Source organism: Lolium perenne, chromosome 7 (genome assembly GCF_019359855.2).
Source record: "Lolium perenne isolate Kyuss_39 chromosome 7, Kyuss_2.0, whole genome shotgun sequence".
Lineage (NCBI taxonomy): Eukaryota > Viridiplantae > Streptophyta > Magnoliopsida > Poales > Poaceae > Lolium > Lolium perenne.
In genome coordinates, this window is record NC_067250.2 from 270,209,914 (window position 1) to 270,229,551 (window position 19,638).

Below are 19,638 nucleotides of genomic sequence, written 5' to 3' on the forward strand. Positions count from 1 at the left end.
ATTGCAATGATCCGGTAGTCCAAGCTAATTAGGACAAGGTGCGGGCACTATTAGTATACTATGCATGAGGCTTGCAACTTGTAAGATATAATTTACATAACTCATATGCTTTATTACTACCGTTGACAAAAATGTTTCTTGTTTTCAAAATAAAAGCTCTAGCACAAATATAGCAATCGATGCTTTCCTCTTTGAAGGACCTTTCTTTTACTTTTATTGTTGAGTCAGTTCACCTATCTCTCTCCACCTCAAGAAGCAAACACTTGTGTGAACTGTGCATTGATTCTTACATACTTGCATATTGCACTTGTTATATTACTTTACATTGACAATATCCATGAGATATACATGTTACAAGTTGAAAGCAACCGCTGAAACTTCATCTTCCTTTGTGTTGCTTCAATACCTTTACTATGAAACTATTGCTTTATGAGTTAACTCTTATGCAAGACTTATTGATGCTTGTCTTTAAGTACTATTCATGAAAAGTCTTTGCTTTATGATTCAGTTGTTTACTCATGACATTTACCATTGTTTTGATCGCTGCATTCATTACATGTGCTTACAATAGTATGATCAAGATTATGTTGGTAGCATTGTCACTTAAGAAATTATCTTTGTTATCGTTTACCTACTCGGGACGAGTAGGAACTAAGCTTGGGGATGCTTGATACGTCTCAAACGTATCTATAATTTCTTATGTTCCATGCTACATTTATGATGATACTCACATGTTTTATACACATTATATGTCATTATTATGCATTTTCCGACACTAACCTATTAACGAGATGCCGAAGAGCCAGTTGCTGTTTTCTGCTGTTTTTGGTTTTAGAAATCCTAGTAAGGAAATATTCTCGGAATTGGACGAAATCAACGCCCAGGGTCCTATTTTTCCACGAAGCTTCCAGAAGTCCGAGGGAGAGACGAAGTGGGGCCACGAGGTGGCCACACCACCAGGCGGCGCGGCCCAGGCCCTGGCCGCGCTGGCCTGTGGTGTGGGCCCCTCGGGTGGCCCCCTGACCTATCTCCTCCGCCTACTTATAGCCCTCGTCGAGAAACCCCCAGTACCGAGAGCCACGATACGAGAAAACATACTGAGACGCCGCCGCCGCCAATCCCATCTCGGGGGATTCTGGAGATCACCTCCGGCACCCTGCCGGAGAGGGGAATCATCTCCCGGAGGACTCTACACCGCCATGGTCGCCTCCGGATTGATGTGTGAGTAGTTCACCCCTGGACTATGGGTCCATAGCAGTAGCTAGATAGTTGTCTTCTCCCCATTGTGCTTCATTGTCTGATCTTGTGAGCTGCCTATCATGATCAAGATCATCTATTTGTAATGCTACATGTGTGTTTGTTGGGATCCGATGAATAGAGAATACTATGTTATGTTGATTATCAATCCATCTATGTGTTGTTTATGATCTTGCATGCTCTCCGTTGCTAGTAGAGGCTCTGGCCAAGTCATTGCTTGTGACTCCAAGAGGGAGTATTTATGCTCGATAGTGGGTTCATGTCTCCGTGAATCTGGGGGAGTGACAGCAACCTCTAAGATTATGGATGTGATGTTGCCACTAGGGATAAAACATTGATGCTATGTTCGAGGATATAGTTATTGATTACATTACGCACCATACTTAATGCAATTGTCTGTTGTTTACAACTTAATACCGGAAGGGGTTCGGATGATAACCTGAAAGTGGACTTTTTAGGCATACATGCATGCTGGATAGCGGTCTATGTACTTTGTCGTAATGCCCAATTAAATCTCACAATACTCATCATGTCATGTATGTGCATTGTCATGCCCTCTCTATTTGTCAATTGCCCAACTGTAATTTGTTTACCCAATATGCTATTTCTTATGGGAGAGACACCTCTAGTGAACTGTGGACCCCGGTCCATTCTTTTACATCGAATACAATCTACTGCAATCCTGTTTCTACTGTTCTCTGCAAACAATCATCATCCACACTATACATCTAATCCTTTGTTACAGCAAGCCGGCCGTGAGATTGACAACCTCACTGTTTCGTTGGGGCAAAGTATTTTGGTTGTGTTGTGCAGGTTCCACGTTGGCGCCGGAATCCCTGATGTTGCGCCGCACTACATCTCGCCGCCATCAACCTTCAACGTGCTTCTTGGCTCCTACTGGTTCGATAAACCTTGGTTTCTTTCTGAGGGAAAACTTGCTGCTGTGCGCATCATACCTTCCTCTTGGGGTTCCCAACGAACGTGTGAGTTACACGCCATCAATGGGTCGCTAGCGTCTGACGCGCCGTTCTATCGCTCTATCGTCGGTGCTCTTCAGTACTTGACGTTGACGCGACCGGAGCTCCAGTACGCCGTGCAGCAGGTGTGCTTGCACATGCATGCTCCTCGGGATGCTCATTGGGCCGCGGTGAAGCGGATTCTCCGCTACGTCTGTGGTACCATGGGCTACGGCCTGTCGTTGCATGCTTCGCCCTCGACGTCGACTGACCTTGTCGCCTACTCGGACGCGGACTGGGCGGGCTGCCCGGATACGCGCCGCTCCACCAGCGGCTACTGCGTCTACCTCGGCTCGTCGCTCATCTCTTGGTCCTCCAAGAGGCAGCCCACCGTGTCTCGCTCCAGTGCTGAGGCTGAGTACCGCGCCGTGGCTAACGCTGTGGCTGAGTGCACATGGCTTCGTCAGCTTCTGTCCGAGCTCTCTTGTCTTGTTGACAAGGCTACGGTGGTCTTCTGGGACAACGTGTCGGCTGTCTACCTCTCCGCCAACCCCGTTCATCATCGGCGCACCAAGCACATCGAGCTGGACATCCACTTTGTTCGTGAGCAAGTTGCCCTCGGTCGCGTTCGAGTTCTTCACATACCGACGTCTCAGCAGTTTGCCGATATCATGACGAAGGGATTGCCATCCACAACTTTTCCTGAGTTTCGCTCCAGTCTATGTGTCGGTGCCGACCCTTCGACTGCGGGGGGTGTTGAGTAACATATTGTATAGGTATAGGTCCCCGTGTTTTCTCAGGGTTGTACCTGTAATTGTACATGTGTCCTCCTATATATACATGAGCTGCCGGCCCTATTGGAGCTGTGCAATCTCCCATAACCTTTCTACAATCCATATAGTGGCACATTGGATCTAGCTTTGAACCTTCCTTTCGCTGGAGGGACAGTGGGATGCCATGATTTCTGGATGCACACGGCTTCAGATGGTCGCTCAGGATATCTTGTGCTAGGCTGGCTAGCGACATACTAGGAGCTGGCTATGTTGATGTGTAGTTATAGTATATCATATTTTTTTCGCTAGTTCATTTTTGTATCAAATCTTGGCGATGCAGAGTTGTAAACAATACCTAATTTGAACCGTTTTTTAATAAAGGCCGTTTGCATCATCATAATGTAGAAGTCGGGGTATATCCCTGTTTCGAAAAAAAATGATAAGTGTTTAGACGCATCAGTGTCATACCACTGTTAACTCGACCTGTACTTTTGGAGGAACCATGATGTGTCTTACTTTGAGCACGTACTAGTATTTTCTTCATCCTATGAAGTTTGTTTAAGATTTGTTAAAACTTAGCTGTATTTAGATAACCCTTGTGGAACGGAGGAAGTACCTTGGTTGCATGCAGCGGCAGGAAGACGTACCGCACCGATTCTGTACATTCTTCTATTCTCCCTGAATCGATGTGCTTGCTCTCACTAAAGCTAGCGCTTCGTGTGTCAGTGTGAGCCTAGCTCTATCTGCCTCTCCATCACGCCAGTGCAAAGGAAGAGAAGAGGTTTCATGGCGTGCAGGTCCTTTTTCTACGAGATCCCACGAACCACCCAATGAGTCCAAACAATCTTCTTGCCTGTTCACGTTGCCGCCACATCGGACTTGAGTTCTATGTACTAAATCTTTTATACTTCCTCTGTTTTCTTTAATTGACTTGGATTTAGCACAACTTTATGCTAAATCTGAGTCAATTAAATAGGATCGGAGGTAGTAGTTATATATATAGGATATAGCGAAAAAAAAATATCAAGGTGCGCCGGATCGTCGCGCATCCAGAAGATGGACTAGACAGGATTTGTATAAAACAAGCTGGCTGTTTAGCTATCCGCCAGAAAAATGTCTTCGAGTGATACGGGCGGTTGTCTTTGCCTGACGCAAGGTGTTCTGGTGATCTATGAAGGTATTTGGTCTAGAAACTGTACTGTAAACGTAAATGGAATCGGATTACAGCATGTAAACGAAATGGTGAAAAACAGAAATTTATTCAGACTGTAACTTAATCAGTTCTTGTACTAAAACACATACGGGAGAGTTGATTATTAGACACACTTTAAAGTGCCTCTATAAACAGAAAAAAAATGCCTCTAATTATATTTAGAGACACTAAAAAAAGTGCCTAATTAAAACGTGTTGCTAAAAATTATAGCCGCACTTTGAAAAAATGCCTCTAAATTTTTTTAGAGGCACTTCTATGAATGCTCCAAAATATTTTTAGGGGCACGTCTATGAATGACTTCATATATTTTTAGAGGCACTTATATAAATGGCTCTATATATTTTTAGAAACACTCCAATAAATGCCTCTAAATATATTTAGACGCACTTTGCCATAGTGAATCTAAATATATTTAGACGCACTGTGCTATAGTGACTCTAAATATGGTATATTTAGACCCACTTTGCCGTAGTGTCTAAATATATAGAAATTATAGAAAAAGTGATGCAAACATTGTAGAGTAAAAGTGTTGCTTATGTGCAATAACTGGTAGCATAAGGGCATCTCCAGCGGCGCGACGCAAACGGACGCTGAGCGACCGTTTTCGTCCGCCGTGACTGAAAATGCGTCTGGAGCCTGCTCCAGCGGCGCGACGCAAAGTGATCGGGTCGACCGCGGAGACGCAAACCTGGCCCAAATATGCGTCAGGTTTGCGTCTCCACGGACGCTCGGCGGTCGTTTGGAGCGTCCTCCATTTCTTACCCGGTCCCGCATGTCAGGGACAGCGAAATCGACCGCTTCGATTTGCTTCTTGTTCCCCTTCTTTCCTGCCCTAGTGACGCCCCACCCCTAGCGCCGCCGTCCGGCCGTAGCGTCGCAGTAATCGCCGTCGGCTCCGTTCTTGCCGCGCGGGAGAGCAGGAGCGTGCTCCGCCGCGTACCTGCCGGTTGTTTTCGGGCGAAACGCTCCCGGTTGCGCCGCCCTTCCGCACCGCCCACGACCTGTTCGGTCAATTGCGTCGGTAGATTTCTTACTCGTGTTTTCGGCGCTATCGTGCGCGGCCATTGATCCGCAGTTTGTACCCACGCAGATGGACATGTGGCAGATGTTGGACAAGTTTCGCGCGGAGGTCGTCGACTCCTCTTCCGACGAGGAGTCCGATGAGTCGACGCAGACTTTGGCAACAACTGCGGCCTCCATGATCCACGAGTTCACCTCTAACCCGGGGCCGCAGCACCGGGGCTCTGTGGAGGGCCGCGCCAAATACCTGCCGCGCAACAGAGTGGAAGGGCAGGCCCGCCTCCATAAGGACTACTTCCACCTCACTGATCTGATCTTCCCGGAAAAAAATGTTCCGGCGCCGATACATGATATCAAGGTACCTGTTCTTGGTCATTCTACGGGGCGTCAGAAACTACGACCCCTACTTCCAATGCAGGCGCGATGCAACAGGTGCGTTAGGCTTCACCTCCTACCAAAAATGCTCCGCGGCTATTCGCATGCTCTCATATGGAATGGCTGCGGATATATTCGATGAGTATCTTCGAATGGGTGAGAGCACCTGTCTTGAGGCCATGTACAGATTTTGCCGAGCCGTGATTGCCGTGTTCGGAGAGTATTACTGTAGGGAGCCAACTGTTGAGGATACAAGGCGCCTCCTGTCTATCAACGAGTCTAGAGGCTTCGCAAGAATGATTGGCAGCATAGATTGCATGCACTGGCAGTGGAAAAACTATCAATTTGGATGGCAAGGTGCGTACAGCGGGCATGAGGAGGGAAGAACTGTCATTCTTGAAGCTGTCATATCTCAAGATTTATGGATTTGGCATTCATTTTTTAGCATGGCCGGTTCCAACAATGACATCAATGTGTTGTACCGATCACCGGTTTTCAACCGGCTCATGCCAGGCAAAGCTCCCCGGGTGAGCTATGAGATCAATGGAAATGCATATGACAAGCCATATTATCTTGCTTATGGCATCTACCCTGACTGGGCCACATTGGTGAAGACTGTCCGTAATCCAAACTCCGAGAAGACGAGGAGGTTTGCCAAGATGCAAGAGGCTTGCAGGAAAGATGTGGAGCGCGGATTAGGTGTGCTCCGAGCTCGGTGGGCAATTGTCCGTCACCCGGCAAGAACATGGTCGCTGAAGACCATGCATGAGGTGATGACATGCTGCGTGATCATGCACAATATGATCGTTGAGAACGAGCGTCCTGATGGCCGCAATGAGAACCAATGGGATTTCCAAGGTGAGCTGGTTGCGCCACTTCCTGGAGCTTCATGTTGGCAGGACTATCTACATAGGAATGTAGAAGTCACTGACGAGAACATCTCCAAACAGCCGCAAACGAATCTGACTGAGCATCAGTGGACATTGGCTGGCCATGAAAATCATGCCTAGAGAAATACTATCTTATTTTCATGTCGACTTTTAAATGTAATAACTATGACTTTGTTGATTTCCTTATTTTGTTGTTTGGAAACTTCATAAATTGACGCAAACGCGAAAATGCGTCAGCCCGCTGGAGCCACCCCTAGACGCAAACGGATGCGCGGACAAAAACGGTCTGTCGAGCGTCCGCCGTGCGACGCAAACGGATATTTCGTACGTCCGAAATGTGTCACGCCGCTGGAGGTGCCCAAATCAGAAAGTTGGTACCAAGAAGACACAATACGTGACACTACATAGTTGATATAACATACTCCCTCCGTCACGATTTATGTGTCAGACGTGCAGTTCAAATTAATTTTTTCATTTACATCCTTGTATTTCGGAAGCCCCACTATCGCATCCCCAATCGATCGATCGCAGCGTCACGCTCGCAGTCGCAGCTTCCAACCGACGCGCCGGCGGATTCCCGCGCTCGCAGCTTCTCACCGGCGAACTCGAGCTCTCCTCGCAGCCTCGCGCCGGCGGCCCTACTAGTGGATCTCGCATCCTCGCGCCAGCGGGCAGCTGGCCTCCCGCCCTTGGCCCTGGCGACCTCTCACTCCACGCGCTGGCGGGCTGGCGTCCTCCCGCGTTCCGCCGCCGCTGCTGGAGCTCGCTTGTCGCCGCCGCTGCTGAATTTCCGTCGCTTCTGGAACCCACGCTCTCCCGCTGCTGGAACACGCGCTCCACCACTGCTCGAGCTAGCCGCCGCTGGAGCTCGCTTCCTCCTACGCCCATGCATCCTGTTCAAGGAGGCCCGGCGACCAGCTTTTCCTCCCACCCTGGAGGCCCCGACTGCACCCTGCTCCCGGCCGGCATCCCTCTCGACGTGAAGCCCATGGAGGCGAGGCCGACTGCCTATCGCTGCCGGAGCCCCTGCAATATGTTGAGCTGGTAGGCCTACAGCACATGTTTAGATCACCTGTTATTTCACAATTAACTGCAGCACATGTTGATTTCTTCGAATCACTATATCAGTATCTGAAATTTTCAATTTCTATTTGAAATTTTCAATCTACAACAGTATCTGAAATTTTCAGTGTACAGCAGACTATTTCAATTGTTCATAATATACATCAGTAATGTAAACATTGTTGTGGCTATTGTAAGAACTTGTGATCCAGATGATAGCAGATATGCTTGTTCATAATGTACAGTATCTAAACAAGTGTTCTGGATATTGCAAAAGCTGTTATGCTTGTTCATGTAGTCTGAAAAGCTGCTACTTGCAGCGCTTTATTAGGAAACATAGCATAGCACTTTAATCTGGGTTTCCGAATCAGGAACGGAGAATGATTAAGCATGTGTTGAACGAACCGTATATTTGAATGAAAGTTAGTGCACTCAGATATCGACAGAAAGTGGGCGCACTTGAGAACTGAGATTGACAGCTTACCAGCAAAAGAAATGGTTCTCTAAACTCCCACGAGGCATGAACTCGTAGACGAGAAGCCGTTGTTCATCTTCGCCCACAGTACCGGACGAGCTTCACAAGATTTGGGTGTGATAGTTGTCCAAGGTACTCCAGCCTGCGCCCCAAACAAAGAGCATGTTATACACAAGTGCAAAACTGAAATAAAGAGGAAATTCCATTGTGAACAGACAAAATTGTCACTAACCATCCATTCTCTATGGCCCTGATTAAGCTTCTGGACAGCAATGACCATCCCGGTGCCTGGCTTAGTCGGTGTGAGGGTCTTCTCATCGATCCACCCTTTGAAGACTGATCCAAACCCTCCCTCGCCTAGCTCACTGTGCGGCCGGAAGTTTCTCGTGGCTGTCCTCAGCTCACTGAAGGTAAAGGCCTTGACATTTGCTGACTCCAGAATCTCGCCCTCGAAGCAAGGCCTTAGCGGCAGTGTATTGCAGGACATCAACCATGTCAAGTCAAAATAACCATGAATATCAAACAATTAGCTGAGTCCACTAACTAAATGTGCAGCAAGGTACGGAGTACTTGTGAATAGGTCACTTCAGCTCCTAAATAAGCAGAAGAGCTTGGTGAATGGCGCCAAGGCTGTACTACTCGTTGACAATCACCACATTTCTCATATAAACAGCAAGCGGAAAAGCAAATTATGTGCGGCCACAAAGGTTTTTCTGAAACAATCTCATTCCACCCTGCACAGATATTCGGGAACACGTAGACAGTATCGTCAACTACAATCTACACCTTTTACTGAAAGAGAAACATGGCACAATGGGCTGGTGGGGGGAATTACACTGTGCGTGTGATGAAAACAGGTAGGCTTCAAGCATAGTTACGAAACATATGCCTTATGCAGCATGTAAGATCATACTGTTTGATGTGCAGATATTCTGAACGATCTTAAATTCAATCATCAGAATGGAGTACAACTAACAAGTCAACTATGCAATGACACAGACGCGACGATCTTAGCATAATGCAGAATGGCACAGCGAGTTTATAAGATGCCAAGCCCACCAAGTCCATATTGTGATGACACAGATGCAACATAAAGAAAGAGCTTGGTACAGAATGTCAAACCTTCTGAAATTCTTCCACTGCAAGAGCGCACTCTTCCTTCTCGAGCAGGGCACACCCTAGCAGATAATGTCCCTGCATCACACGAACACATGTAATGGAGAAAAAGGCCTAAAATTCAGCTAGCATCAAAGCTTCAGTAGTATCCATGACTTCTTTCTTCTTATATAGCGATGTGATGTCAAGACAGGAACTCTTTCTTCAAATACTACTCACTTAATACAGTGAACCAATGAGAATTCAGAGATAACCAGAACATAGAAATCACACACAAAAATAAACCATTACTGGATTTTCTTGTTTGACTAATTCCAAAATGAGCACTCCCTCCGGTTCATATTAATTGACTGTAATATGGATGTATCTAGACACATTTCAATTCTAGATACATCCATATTGGAGTCAATTAATATGAATCGGAGTAGTAGCATTTTTTCTAATTTATTTACAACATGCGATTTTCTAATATATCACTGTAACTATATCAAACAACCCAGATTATTCTTCGACCAAGCCAAGTAGATTAAGTAATCTTTGGTCCTGCCGCTAAAGGTAAGGAACAAAATAGCAGAGAATATATGCTTGACTAGATCACTTCATGATACATGGGCAGGCTAGACAAATTTGAGAAGAGTTTTGATACCGCCAGGTCTGCAGCAAAATAGGTATGGTGCAAAATGAACTGAAAATCTAATCAGAATGATAGAGCAACATGTGTATGCTCCAAAAATATATATTCCTTTCCGTGTATTGGTTTGATGGTTATTGCTTCTGTTCTATGATACCCTAGAAGCAAATAGCCTGTTCGCAATGAGGATGCAATTGAACAAGCAGAATAACACCCATTAGCTTACAGACATACCACAATAGCTGCAACCAATTGTTTGTTTTACCGAGCAGAGTTTCAAAAACTTTTGAGATGCACCATGAGAGTGAATTTACGATTTAAGACAGAAAAATCTTGGGAAGTGCTTTCAAAAAGTTCGAATACTAGTTACAGCATATCCCCCCCCCCCAACCCCCCCCCCCCCCCCCCCCCAGACTCCTAAATAATGCTCTCAGAGAAGCGTAAGCATGAGCATAGTACTTGTGCAACACAAAATCTTATGTACAACGCAGCCAAACAAACAGACAACATGGTACAACAGGAGCCAAATATATGCTTCAAATCTCCTGAGATAAGAAGATCATTCATGCATACCTGGGAGTACTTACACATCCAAATCCTACAGTCTACAAGCATGTGCCAAAACCAAACGCTCTGCCGAAAACTTGCCCCCCCCCCCCCCCCCCCGGGGCCGGAGGAAGAGGAGGACGGGGAGGAGGCGCAGAGGAAACGGAGCGCGGGCGTGGGGCTGCAGGCGGCGGCGCTGAGGGAGGGCCTGCGGAGGAGGGCCATCGCGGGAGGAGGAGGAGGGCGCCGCGGCGGGGAGGCTGCAGCATTGGGGGCGGAGATGACGGGGGGGAATGGCGGATGCGGAGGGACATGATGGGGAGGGAGAAAAATTATATGGTAGAGGGCCGCACACTCTCCATCGTGAGGCCCCTTCTGAGATTTTGCCACCTCACCCGCCCTGCAAATCTCAAAGCAGCTCTGATACGACCAATCTATACCTAATCTATACCTAATAATAAAGAAAATAAGGTTTCTTGTTGGTCCGTCTTTTACTACCCTAAATTTTCGTCCAAATTACACTACCTGCCACCGGTAAGTCAAAAAACATTTCGCGTTAGCGGTTCATCTATTTCCCGACCTGCACGCCGGTATCCTCTCGCCCGTACCTGCCTCACCTCCCATCGTGTAGTCTCCGGCTCCCGCAGAGCCCCGGCCTGCCCTGCTTGCCGCCTACGTCCTTTACAGATCCTGGATTGCGCCACCTACCTCTAAGCCTTCGTCCAGGACAAGATCCCCTCACCACGCCTGCTCGGATCTGGGAGTCGTTAATTCCAATGAAAACTGTCGTGGATTCTGCCGATTCTTCAGCCCCGAGCAGTCATGGTCACTCCCAAACTGTCCGTCCCCAATCTGCTGGCCAGCCACAACAACGTGGTCCCTGCTCGGAGGAAGGCGCCGGCGATGTGCGGCCGTGGCGCTTGATACCCGTGTGCCCCCACTTGACATGCGCGCACGACATGAGGTCCGTGGCGAAATTCTTCCGGCCCACTCCTCCGTACCTTCTTATCAGTTCCTGGTCGACCCTAATTTCCTGGACAAATTACGCTATAGGTTACCTCAGCCCGTGGCCAATCTCCGATGCTGCCTGTTGTCACCAACGTTTAGCTGGTCTTTTTTTCTTTGAACCGGTTTGTTCTTAGGATGAAGAAAAGAAGCAAAGGAAGGATAGATAGAAACGTGTGTGGTGACAGGATTACAAACAGGTGGTGCTGAACTGAATGAATAAGAAACCACCCAGGCTCATGTTAGTGCTATTTTTTTCTGATAAGCAATGTGTCGCTGAGAAAAAAAAAGTTTCATCAAGTGATCGATGAATTAGCTTTTAAAATTGTGCTTAGAGTCTGCTTTCAAAGTAGTTCATGTGTATGCGAAATAATTAATAAAAAATATTAAATAGAGATCTCACCACCCTTAATGCGTGAAGGGGGACACAGTCCTGAGTTGAACGGCATGAGGTCAAGGGCAATCGAGGGCCCGAATTGTGGCAACACACAGAAGAAGGTTGACGGTGTTCCAAGCCTAGGCAGTATGTGTTGTAGGCCGATGGCATGCCATAGGGAGGACGAAAACCTTCTAATGCGCGATGGGGGACACAGTCCCGAGTTGAACGGCGTGAGGTCAAGGGCAATGACGAGTGACAACCTCAATCGAGGGCCTGAGTTGTGGCAACGCACAGAAGAACGTTGACGGTGTTCCAAGCCCAGACAATATGTGTTGTAGGCCAACGGCATGCCATAGGGAGGACGAACATATTTAATGAAAATTAACTGATAGATAATAAATCCTTTAACTCTCCACTACATGTTAATTGAAAGACACTAGATCCTTTAACTCTCCACTGGGATGGGCTGGACAAAAATATTTAATAAATATTAATCCGTATGAACGGGTTATATTGTAAAATGTCTAATAAGATGGACATCAAGATTTATGCTTATTTAAAAATGCTTCATGAACTTACTCAGCATGCAACTACATTTATCCAACATTTGATTCTTCTCAAGGAATGTAATATTGAGATCTGTCAAACATAAATTGCATTGTTGGATTCATATTTTTAATGAAACTTAAGAGCAGTGTCAACCATCATTGCAAGTTTGAGGTACTACCGGAGTTTCTCGCAATCTAATATTCATAAGATTAATTATGTTTGACAAAGAAACGTGACCACCATTGTCAATTATGACAAAGAGGAGAAGTGTCAAGATAGTGTTTGAGTATTATTTTTTCCGGTGCAACGCACGGGCATTTTTACTAGTAATAATAAAGAAAATAAGGCTTCTTGTTGGTCCGTTTTTTGTTGCCCCTATAGTTTGTCGAAATTACATGAGATGCCACCCCCAAGTCAAGAAAACGATTCGTTCAAATGTCTGTACGTCTTAGTCAGTTTCCCGTGTTTTCTCCGCTACCAGATCGTTGTTCGGCCCAGCTAATGACTCTTCTTAACAATGTGGGCTGGCCCATCCAAGAGCCATAGCGCCAACGAAGTACGAACCAAAAACAAGTCTGTACATTGGAATATTGGATGCACTACCACGTTTACTTCGTCTTGGCCCCAAACGTGTATAAAGATCAGGACGACCATCTAAAAAAGAAATATCAGGATGACATCACCGCCTCGATCGCACGCAGATTCAGTTTCCTTCGTCCGTCCTCCTATATCCTGGTTCTATACGTCTGTGCTATGTTGCGGTTTTGTATGTCGCGGGGAATGTTTCCTTCCTGGCAAAGTATCCCGAAATTGCAGACTGAACCGACTTATCCTCTTCTTTCCTTCCAGAGCCTTTAAATATGAGATCGATTGGAGCTTGATCAAAATCGAGCGTCCCAAGACGTCAAGTACGTACGCGAGCTACCGATTTGACGAGATATCAACAAACAAATATGTGGTGACAAGGGCTGACGAAAGTGATGTCGACGAGGCTGTAGGCGAGAAGAGCGCTCCGGAGGCGAGGGCTTTGAGATCATGGCTGTGTCGCAGACCATCCAACACATGATGGAGGTTGATTGCATCGACAACGGCGTCCCACTCTGGCAGTACCGGCAGTACCCAATGTCAAATACCCGATCCTCGACAAACTCATCGAGTGCTGCAACATGCACGCCGTCGCCGGAGAAACCATCTCCGCCGATAGCACCAAGTCTGGCGAGCAGGACCTGAAGAGATTTGTAGCTTCATCAAAGTGGCCAACGAGCCATGATATAGGATCGAGGTTGGTCATGGCCGGCAGTGGCCACACGCGAGCAGGCAATCACATCTTTGCTGGCGAGGGCGATCACATCTGCTTGTAAGACAGCGGCGGAAAAGACGGGGCCGACGCACATGACACTGGTCGTCCGCGGCAGGCACTAGCTCGACATCCCCAGCTACACCACACGGCGGGAGCTCGGCGATGGCAACACCGTCAGATCGTGCAACTTCGATGATGGCGGTTTCATGTGCTGCCTGCCGCTTCGACACGAGCCCAACAACAGCAGGAGACTTAACCGATGTCAGTCTCATTACTCATTAGAGCCTTGCTCCCGCATCATGCGCCCAAGACAGACCTGGTGGCGGCGGTGGGTTGTGAGAAGGATGGCAGTGGTGCCGATCACCGAGGGTCTAGCAGCCGCTCGTGGGGTGCACAACTGCACATAGAGCGGGGCGAGCTGGGCTATTACAAGGGGAGCGGTTTCAGAGAACCAGCGATGAACGTATTCAGGAAATCAGGCCATGGGAGGTTGAGTCAGCGTAACCCGGGATTCCGCATATTCAGTTTAATATACATTCCCGGTCGATTCCGTTGTTGATGCATCTCGGATGGCACTGAACGTATACAAAGCAATTTTCAGGATTTGAGTTATAGTGTCTGGTTTACACAGCGCTTTGGGCGTTTTGTCTCCATGGTAATTGTCCGATTCTGTATTAGGATGTTTCCTTGTAAATTTTGTTCAGACCTTCTCTATTCCACAATGATTAATTGCTATATGCTGGATGTATTGATGGTTGCCGATATAGCACATCCTGAATTCAGAGGTTTTCATAATATTAGTGGCAATGCTAGATTACATGTCAGTTCCAAAAATTACCTGCTTCCACTTCTGATTTAATGACTGGTTATTTTATTTTATTTTGCCTTTTGCACGACTAAATTTTGGCTATAAGTAATTTCATCACGGATTATCAACCTTGTGGTTCAATGAATTGCTATGCAGCTTGATCATCGCACAAATTATATGTTCTTACCACTCCATCATCGGTGTGATTAGCACAATATGTTCTACAAAACGTGCCTTACTATGAGCTATGACTTTATGAAAAAGATGATATATCCTAAAAAATGGCCAAGTGACTCAAATCTATATTATTGCTTGTTGTCCACATTTTGAGGGTTTAGCCACTATACAAATTTATGTGGACTTCATTTTTACCTTACACGGGATAAACTTATTTTAGACCTTTTAAACTAAAATTCTAAGGGGGTCTGAAGGGAATATCGGGACAAGTATACCAACGAGAACTAGCTTTTTGTGTCTCCTTTTGCTATCCCGCTGCAACGCACGGGCATGTTTACTAGTCTATACCTAATAATAAAAGTAAAAGGGCTTTTTGTTGGTCCGTTTTTTGTTACCCCCAAAGTTAGCCGAAATTACCCCTTGCTGCCACTGCCTAAATCAAGAAAAACGGTTCGCTTCCTTCATCGCAGGCTTGCCGTCGTGCGTGAATCACCCAATCGCCTGGTTGACCGGGATCCACCAGCCCAAACGTCTTTTCCCTCCCGGTCCCGGACGATACAAAGGCCAGGCCCAGATCCATCTGCGAAGTCCCGCACAAGAGGATGAGGAGATCGTTACGAACTCAGATCTATACGATGCTTATAAATCGTCCCATCTAGCTGCTACCACGGTTCCATCAATTGTTTTTTTTGAAACGAGGCAAAAGCTTTGCCTTTTATTGATATAGGAGAAAAGAGTTGGCCCGTTTATGAGGAAAACAGGCCGAAAACCGTACAACGCGACACCACACGCCAGCCCCGAGGCTGCGCTCCACACGGGTCGACGACCAACCAGGTCGACACCACACCTCAACGCAACAGGCGGAGGTGAAAAACCGGAGCCACCGCTCCAACTACCACACCGGCCCCGAGGCCGCGCCCCGCCTGGCCGAAGACGAACCAGCCTCCGCCGAAAAACCACCAAAACACTCCACAAGTCCCATTGTCCGGTGGACATCCAAAGCGAGGCCTCAAGAGGCAAAACGACGCAAGAGCGCCGCCCACGCCTGATCCCGCGAGGGATCTAGGGTTTCCCCCGGAGAACCCGAGCGGAGAACAAGGAACACCCGCTTCGACGACGCCTTCAAGAAGTATGCGGCGCCCACAGGCGTCACCGTCGTCGGTCCTGGCCGACCGCCAAGACAGAGCTTTCGCCCAGTGAAGAATTCCAAGACCTCGCGCCCGCCCGCCAACAAGGACCGGCACAAAACCACCATCTCCAACCGCTAAGCCGTAGACGCCGACGCGCAGAGGGCAGCACAGCCCGAAGCCAACGGAGAACCGCCGAAGATCACCGTGGGCGCCGCCGGAACGCCACATAGAGGGGACGCCGACAACACCGACACGGGGCTCGAGGACGACCGCCGAAGTCCGCAGACGTGAACACCCCGCACCAACCGAAGCCGCCACCGCACAGCCAAACTGGCCCGACAGGCCCAGATCGGGCCCGCCCAACGCCGTAGCCACCAGAACCAGCACCGCCGCCAAGGCCTCCGGCTCCCACGCTGCCTGCCCAGTCGTCGCACAGCCTAGCACCACGCCGCCGCGCCGCCCATCGCTGCCAAGAACGGCCCCGGATGGCCAGCGATTCCGCACGGCCACCAAGCGCCGCCGCAGCCAGCCACGCCGGCGCCCTTCACCGCCGCGCCCGCCGCCGTCGCCGCGCCCGCAGACCGCCGCCGCGCCCGCCGTCGTCGCCGCGCCCGATGAGCTCCCTCTCACCAGGGACGCGGGAGGGAAGAAAACCGCCCCGCCGCCACCTTCCCCGGGGAGCGCGCGGCTTTGCCGGCCCCCCTCCGGCGGCGGCTAGGCAGGGGAGCGAGGGGGAGGGGACCTAGGGGCGGCGGCGGCTAGGGTTCCCCCCTGGTCGCCAGAGGAGGGCGACCGTTCCATCAATTGTGAAGATAAGATTGTTTCCGGTCGATAATTACGATCGAGCGAGCGATTTTGCAAGACGAGATTATAAGTTGTTTGCAAGGCGAGTTATGGCCAGCGCAAGGCCAAGACCAACACCTTGTCCATTGACGGTCCCTCAATTTATGCCGATTCTGTAGGAACGAAAAGTGTAGTCAAAATGAAAACAAATCCTAGCATGTTGGTCAGTTGGTCTACAGAGTGCATGGCTAAAATAGATAGTCCTACTCACCAACCAATGGAGACAGGTAATCTGATCTAGGAAGGTTTCAACGGCCTGAGATCGCCAGGAAGGTCACGAGGTCGCTCGGGAGCGTTGTGCTGCTTACAAGAGGAGATGCGCAAATTGCAGTGCTGCAACGAATCGACACCGCCGGCGCTCGTAGGGCTGCCGAGGGCTCCAAATCCAGCAAACTCGAGATGTTGATGCAGTTTCTCAGTGAGATTTAGGGCTTTGGCAAAGCAATTTGGAACTTCTTTTCCGAGAAGCAAAATCGCGAAGTGGAAGATTGGAGCCGTAGAGGGCAGGAAGATGATAGGCGTTTTTACTCAATGTGGTGGAAGATTGAATCGGTGGGACATTTGTATGCTGTTGCTGTGTATTCTTAAGCCTACCGCCTTATCATCAATGTGCAGATGGATGCATTGTTGTAGGCAGGCCACATGAATAAAGCGAAGAACAGGATCGTCGCATCCAGTCAAGAGGATGTTCCTGTTTGTGGTTCAGTATATTCGTGAGGACATCAAGCAGATTGCAGTCATCGAATGGGTCTCTCAGGACGGAGTCTACAGGATTTAGCATGTATATCTACTGGTGTCTTACCCGCAGGATGTGTTTATAAAATACACAAATCAGTCGTTAAAAGTAGTGAACGATTTCACACGGATTTTTCTACTACTTGGGCTTCCGAACTAGAGAATCATCTGTGTTGCAAGTCTACACAGTGTTCATGGTGGCTTTTAGAATGGTCTTTCAAAAAGTTATAAATCTTTTCCGTGCAGCTGGATTTATTAATCTTAGATGATATATGGGACATTATTAAGTAGTGATCTCCAAAATTAGGGGTTTGGACACTGCACCATAGAGTGTCGTGTGTCTTGAATCGCCGCCGCCACAATGTCCACATTGCCGAAGGTCCTCGGTCGGGAGGGGCGGCAATGGTCATGGTGGCTTTTAGAACGGTCTTCCGAAAAGTTATAAATCTTTTTAGGAAGTCGGTGCAGCTGGATTTATTAACCTTAGACGTCAGGGGCGGCAATGGTCATCCTAGAAGTTGGACTTTTAAGTTCACTATGCCCCATAGAAACTGTCTACCTGAGACTGTCCCTTCGTCCGCAGGTCTGACACAAGGTTAGAATCCGAGCTCTTCCAGAGTGGTATCTCATTAACAATATTTTCTGTGAAGTAGAAAACTTTTTTAGTGGACCTATTTATACTTTCTTGGTAAAATATTTTCTCTCCCGTTGCAACGTAAGGGCATGTTTCCTAGTCCCTTCATACGTAATTCTATCACGAAACAGCCATACGCCCCGGCCGTGATTTCCATTTCCAACAGATCTTCCGTTTCATTTCCATCAGATCTGTTAACTGATTCCGGTCTAAAAAGAATGGTTGAGCGACCATTTTCGTCCGCCGTGATCGGAAATGCGTCTGGGCCTCCTACAGCGGCGCGACGTAAAGTGAGTGGACCGTCCGCGGAGACGCAAACCTGGTCCAAATATGCGCCAGGTTTGCGTCTCCGCGGACGCTCGGCGGTCGCTTGGAGCGTCCTCCATTTCTTACCCGGTCCCGCATGTCAGGGACAGCGAAATCGACCGCTTCGATTTGCTTCTTGTTCCCCTTCTTTCCTGCCCAAGTGCTGCCCCCACCCCTAGCGCCGCCGTCCGGCCGTAGCGCCGCAGTAGTCGCCGTCGGCTCCGTTCTTGCCGCGCGGGAGAGCAGGAGTGTGCTCCACCGTGTACCTGCCGGCTGTTTGCGGGCGAAACGCTCCCGGTTGCGCCGCCCTTCCGCGCCGCCCACGACCTGTTCGGTCAATTGCGTCGGTAGGTTTCTTACTCGTGTTTTCAGCGCTATCGTGCGCGGCCATTGATTCGCAGTTTGTACCCACGCAGATGGACATGTGCCAGATGTTGGACAAGTGATAACCCACAAGTATAGGGGATCGCGATAGTCTTCGAGGGTAGTATAACCCAAATTTATTGATTCGACACAAGGGGAGGTAAAGAATACTTATAAGCCTTAACAACTGAGTTGTCAATTCAGCTGCACCTGGAAAAGCACTAGTAACAGGGGTGATGTGAAAGTAGCAGTAATATGAGAGCAGTAACAAAGAATACAAAGAGCAGTAATAGCAATATGAGAGCAATGGCACGAGAGAATAGTGGATACTACTTCCAATGACATGTAGAACAAGTATATTATGATGAGAGATGGACCGGGGTTCCCAGCGATCTACACTAGTGGTAACTCTCCAATAACAAATGTTGGGTGAACAAATTACAGTTGGGCAATTGACAGGAATCAAAGCATTAAGATAGAACATCAGGCTTATTAATTATGTAGGCATGTTTTCCGTATATAGTCGTACGTGCTCGCAATGAGAAACTTGCACAACATCTTTTGTCCTACCAGCCGGTGGCAGCCGGGCCTCAAGGGAAACTACTGGATATTAAGGTACTCCTTTTAATAGAGCACCGGAGCAAAGCATTAACACTCCGTGAAAACATGTGATCCTCACATCACTACCATCCCCTCCGGTTGTCCCGATTTCTGTCACTTCGGGGCCATTGGTTCCGGACAGTGACATGTGCATACAACTTGTAGATACAATCTAAGCAATAAGTATAGAGCTCAAATCTAAGATCATGCCACTCGGGCCCTAGTGACAAGCATTAAGAATAACAAGATTGCAGCAACAATAACTTCACAAACTTTATAGATAGACTAATCATAATGTATCATCCATCGGATCCCAACAAACACAACACCGATTACATCAGATGAATCTCAATCATGTAAGGCAGCTCATGAGATCATTGTATTGCAGTACATGGAGGAGAGAATACCAACTAGCTACAGCTAGAACCCGTAGTCCATGGGGGAACTACTCACGGAGCATGATGGAGGCGATGGCGTTGATGGAGATGGCTTCCG

At 48.1% G+C, this 19,638-nt stretch overlaps 1 non-coding gene across 2 annotated transcripts; it reads right to left on the reverse strand.

Annotated features, from left to right (window-relative positions):
• Window positions 1-6,875: 6,875 nt before the first annotated feature.
• LOC127315290 (uncharacterized) lies at window positions 6,876-10,416 on the reverse strand. Of its 2 annotated transcripts, XR_011749006.1 has the most exons (5): window positions 10,342-10,416; window positions 9,144-9,215; window positions 8,254-8,482; window positions 8,031-8,163; window positions 6,876-7,534 (listed from the first exon to the last, which is right to left on the reverse strand). It is a non-coding gene; the product is annotated as an uncharacterized protein (transcript). The 2 variants fall into 2 exon arrangements; XR_011749005.1 differs by having other exon boundaries at window positions 8,254-9,215.
• Window positions 10,417-19,638: the final 9,222 nt, after the last annotated feature.